Source organism: Oncorhynchus kisutch, linkage group LG6 (genome assembly GCF_002021735.2).
Source record: "Oncorhynchus kisutch isolate 150728-3 linkage group LG6, Okis_V2, whole genome shotgun sequence".
Classification (NCBI taxonomy): domain Eukaryota; kingdom Metazoa; phylum Chordata; class Actinopteri; order Salmoniformes; family Salmonidae; genus Oncorhynchus; species Oncorhynchus kisutch.
The window spans coordinates 62,489,421-62,495,420 of NC_034179.2; positions in this window are offsets into that span (position 1 = coordinate 62,489,421).

A 6,000-nucleotide genomic window follows, 5' to 3' on the forward strand; every position below is an offset into this window, starting at 1 on the left:
GATAACCTAGGAAGGAGACGGCTTGCTGAAAGAACAGGCATTTCTCAGCCTTGACTTACAGGTCATGCTCCAACAGTCGTCCAAGTACCCTGTGCACCAAAGACACATGCTCGTCGCGTGTAGGGGAGTATATCAGAATGTCATCGATATGCACCACTACAACCTGCCCGTGCAGGTCCCTGAAAATCTCATCTACAAAGGATTGTAAGAATGATGGAGCATTCATCAACCCGTACGGCATGACGAGGTACTCATAATGCTCTGAGGTGGTACTAAACGCCGTCTTCCTCTCCCGGATATGCACCAGGTGGTATGCGCTCCTGAGATCCAGTTTTGTGAAGAAGCGCGCCCCCGTGCATTGACTCAATCGCCGTGGCGATAAGAGACCTCAATAATCAATGCACGGGCGCAGACCTCCATCCTTCTTCTTCACAAAAAAGAAACTCGAGGAGACAGGTGAAGTAGAGGACCGAATGTACCCCTGATTCGAGACATATGTCTCCATAGCCACCATCTCCGTTGCGACAGGGGATACACGGGACTCCTGGGAAGTGCAGCGTCTACCTGGAGATTTATCGCACAATCCCCCTGTCGATGGGGTGGTAATTGAGTCGCCTTCTTTTTACAGAAGGCGAGAGCCAAATCGGCATATTCGGGGGGGATGCGCACAGTGGAGACCTGTTCTGGACTTTCCACCATAGTTGCACCAACGGAAACCCCTACACACCTCCCCGAGCACTCTCGCGACCACCCCGTGAGAGCCCTCTGTTGTCATGAAATGGTGGGGTCATGACAAGCCAACCAGGGAAGGCCCAGTACCACGGGAAACGCTGGAGAGTCAATGAGAAAGAGACTGATTCTCTCCTCGTGACTCCCCTGCATCACCATGGCCAGGGAGATAGTGGCTTCCCTGATTAGTCCGGACCCCAATGGTCGACTATCCAGAGCGTGAACTGGGAAAGGTCTAACCACAGGAATAATGGGGATCACTAAACAAAGAGCGAGCGCTCTGTCAATAAAATTCCCAGCTGCGCCTGAATCAACGAGCGCCTTATGCTGGGAATGCGGGGAAAAATCAGGAAAACAAATAGGTACAAACAGTTGGACAACAGAGGACTCTGGATGAGAGTGGTGCAGACTCACCTGGGGTGACGCCAGAGTGCCCTGCCTGTTGCCTCGACTCCCAGACGAACCAACCCGGCACCGACCGGCAGTGTGCCCTCTGCGGCCACAGATGGTGCACGAACTGGAACTATAGGCGGAAATCCCAGGGGGGACGGGGGAGACACGATCCCCCCCATCCTGGGAAAATATGATTTGTCCCCCCCAATATATCACTGTAAACATAACTATGTCATTTCAATAATATTAATAATACGCAATGAAAGTACTTGTGCTGATTATAGACACTTAATAGCGCTTTTTTAAGTTTCAAAAGATTGCGACCCCCCACCCCTTTCTTCACAATGGTTTGATCCACTGCCAGTTCTTTAGCTGGCAAGGTAATAAAGGGTTCGTATCTACTGTCCGAAAGGCACTCAATGCACGTAACTGACGTGAGGTTAATCCAGTCAATCGCGCCATATCAATGTTTCTTTTTAAAATGTTGGCAGGATTCACACACTAGCTGAATTTACAGAGCTAGCGCGCAAACTAAAGCAAACATTGACTATCAAGCTAGGTAGTACCTATTCCATTTATGTGGCGTCGTCAAAGATGGAATCTTTGCTATCGTCAGTTTATTCCAAGATCAGCATGCTGCTGTCGTGTTTCAAAGTCCCTGTGATAAGGTTAGCGATAAACTGAACAGAACTACACCCTCTTCTACCATTGTCTAAAATATATTTAATGGTCTCGTTGCAAAAGCTAAATTGTCGCCAGGGAACTTTTTTTATTTTTTATTTTTCATTTCACCTTTATTTAACTAGGTACATACTGGACTGATAAGGAACAGTGCTATAACTATTATTATTAGTAGTAGTATTATAATGATTTAAACATTTGAACAAGTTGGGACAACCCTTCAGTTAACTACTGTACCTATCAATTATCCAGTAGAAGTGATTATGGTTCCTCAATATACATTTAACATATTACAACGTAGGCTGTGTTACAGCACTACTTTTGGTGTCCCCTTCAGGAATGAATTGCTCTTGAGAAAATTCAATGTAATTGTCCCCTCCAAAGTTGATATCAGATTTTCGCGCCTGACTGGTGGGCGCTGGTCCACTCCAGAGGTCTCCCTGAGAGGCACGAGATGAGGGAGGACACCCTCTCTCTTCCCGAGGGAGCCGGGTAAACGGTGTCCAGGTATAGGTCCAGCTGTAACAGGAAACCCTGGCAACATGCCGCCTTCCCATCATACACCCCGGGAAGGGCGAGACGCATCCCACTGGGACCGGTTGCAGGAGGAGTGAGTAGTGGAAGTTCAGTTTGCATTGTTGAAGGCGCTGGAGGACCACCCTGTCTCTCCCAGCGGTCCAGGGTCTGGATAACTTGATCCATGATGGCGCCGAGATGGTGGTTCACTTTCACTTGCTCCTGGATGCGCTCCTCGACCCCTATACCAGGGGTATCTGTTCCTGCTGACTCCATGACGGGACGTGAATTCTTTCAGGGGGGTTTAACTGGTGGCAGGAAAGTCAGACGCAGGAGAGCAGAACTTGGTGAATAGCAGGAGCAGTTAAATTTATAAAACGAATGGCTTACAAAACAACAAACACATGGGTACAAAACCTGTAGCGCACCAGTAAAACATAGCACAAGTACTTACAATAAACAATTCCCGACAAGGACATGGGGGAAACAGAGGGAAAATATACAACATGTAATTAAGGAATTGAAACCAGGTGTGTGCTAAAACAAGACCAAACAAATGGAACATGAAAAATGGATCGGCGATGGCTAGAAGACCGGTGACGTCGACCGCCGAACACCGCCCAAACAAGGAGAGGAACCAACTTCGGCAGAAGTTGTGACATAAAGGATAAGTTTGCTTGTTTGAAACTCATCACTGACAACTTTAGCATTTTAGGTAACCTTTCCCCTAATCTTAAACCTTTAATCTAAATCCTAATCTTAACCTTAGACCTAACCCTAACTTTAACCCCTAGCCTAGCTAACATTAGCCACCGACCTACTGTTAGCCACAACAAATTGGAATTCGTAACATATCATATGTATTGCAAATTCCTAACATATTGTACAATTTGCAGTTCGTAACATATTATACGAAAAGGATGATGGACTTCCACAAATGAAAACATACCATACAAAACATATCATACTAATTAGAGTATCCCAGATTTACTACCCCTGAGTCCAGGTTGTTCTAAGGTTGTTCTAAGTGACCTTGTTTTAGCAGAAGGGCAAACAGAGCATTAAATTGCATTTTACAAAGTATTTTTTTAATGCAAATCTTTTCAGTAATGTTCAACCCAGAGAACATGTGTTAAGTTGTCACGACCGGGTCCATCATGTGACCAGCCGCAAAAAGTTATAAACAGAAAGTGATACTGTAAATAGTTATCCATTACATAACTCTCAGTGCTAGAGGTGTCACTACAAACCTTGGTTCGATTCCAGGCTGTATCACAACCGGCCGTGATTGGGATTCCCACAGGGTGGCACACAATTGGCTTAGCGCCGTCCGGGTTAGTATTTGGCCGTGATAGGCCGTCATTGTAAATAAGATTTTGCCTAGTTAAATAAAAAAATAACAAATTCTTATTTTACAATGACGGCCTACCCCGACCAAACTCTCCCCTATCCCGGACGATCCTGGTCCAATTGGTTCCCGAGTGGTGCAGCGGTCTACGGCACTGCATCTCAGTGCAAGAGGTGTCACTACAGTCCCTGGTTCAAATCCAGGCTGTATTACATCTGGCTGTGATTGGAAGTCCACTAGGGCGGTGCAGCATTGACCCAGTGTCATCCAGGGTAGGCCATCATTGTAAATAAGTTCTTAACTGACTTGCCGAGTTAAATAAAGGTAAAAACTATATAATTATTTAATTCAGAAACATTTAAAAAAATGTTTTAAACACTTCTTTGCAGCTTTTGATGTTATTGATCATAATCTGCTGCTGGAAAAAGAAGTGTTATGGCTTTACATCCCCTGCTATATTGTGAATCTAGAGTTACCTGTCTAACAGAACACAGAGGGTGTTCTTTAATGGAATCCTCTCCAACATAATCTAGGTAGAGTCAGGCATTCCCCAGAGCAGCTTTCTAGGCCCCTTGTTTCTATCTTTACTAATGACTTGCCACTGGCACTGAGTGAAGCCTGTGTGTCTCTGTATGCTGATGACTCAACACTATACACAGCAGGTGTAATCACTGCAAACCTTAAGAGCTGCAGTCAGTTTCAGAATGGGTTGCAAGAAATAAGTTAGTCCTAAATACATTAATTTAAATAACTGAAGGCATTGTATTTGGGACCTAAAATTTAAACACTAAACCTCAACAAAATCTTGTAATGAATAATGTGGAAATGTAACATGTTGAGACTAAACTCATTGGAGTTACCCTGGATGGTCAAAACATATTGATACAGTAGCTAAGATGGGGAGAGGTCTGTCCATAATAAAGCACTGCTCTGCCTTAACTATCAACAAGGTAGGTCCTTCAGGCTCTAGTATTGTCGCACCTGGACTACTGTCCAGTCGTGTGGTCATGTGCCACACACAAACTACTAGCACACAACTCAGACACCAATGCATACCCCAGAAGACATGCCACCAGGTCTCTTCACAGTCCCCAAGTTTAGAACAGACTATTGGAGGTGCGCAGTACTACAGAGAGCCATGACATGGCTACTATTCCACATCAAGTGACTCAAGCAAGCAGTGAAATATTTAAACACAACATCATCAAACACACACATGGATTTCTTGTTGTAGATATGTGGTAGAGTAGTGGCCTGAGGGTCAACATGTTGTGAAATCTGTTTCGAATGTAACGTTATTGTATCAAACTGCCTTTATTTTGCTGGACCCTGGGAAGAGTAGCTGCTGCCTTGACAGCAGGTAAAAGGGATCCATAACACAAATGTTTGTTCAGGTCAAGGAACATGTCATTTAGTCAGGTGCCATCTAGTGGCCTTTTGGGTACTTCAGATTATCACAAATCTCAAGCCCTCCGTGTGCCCTTATCACATTTAAAATAGAATGACAAAGCTGCAAAATATTACCCTAAATGAAAACGATAACTTTTTAAAAACATTTTTTTTTAAATGTACTCATATTTTATGGTTGTAAATGTAGGTGGCAGTTGTGTAAAGAAAAATGGATGAGTGGCAGAATTATTGAAAATGCCATTGTTGATCAAACAATTCATGCCATTTTCCCCTTCAACCACCTGGTATATCCACTAGAAACCCATGTACTATATGGACACATGAAAAGTAGCAATATTTTCAGTTAAAGTATAAATTACCAAAATTAGGCTGCCTGTTAATTACAGAAGACTTCAGTAATTTTGGTAAATTACCAGTAGCTTTGCAACCATATGACAGCTTCAATAAGCCCTTTATGGTGAACGAGGGGCATTGTGATTATTCAGTTAGTTTGCTGGTAGGAGAACTATTGGGCATCACCAACTGAAACAATTAGTCAAGATTTAATTTCTCAGTAAGAGCCAAACTTCATCACTAGAGAAATACGGCATATGGATTTACCGCGAGGCTGTCTAATAACCTGTTGAGATGCACAGAGTTCAGCTCTCCATTGACTGTAGTTACCCATTTCACTTTTATGGGTAGAGTTGACAGTTGGGCACTTAATTGACATGGTGTCTGTCACATTTCTTGTAATAGTGCCCTCTGTGGTGAGACGTAATGTCCTTTATAAAACCGCATGTTGAACTTCTCCTATTGTTATGACCCTCAGCCACTAGGAGGTCTCCAATTGTCAGTATTTATCACTAGTATGAAGATGCTTAGTAAGACGGAGCAAAGAACCTCAATAGACTGATACAACATCCATTACTACAGGTCAACAC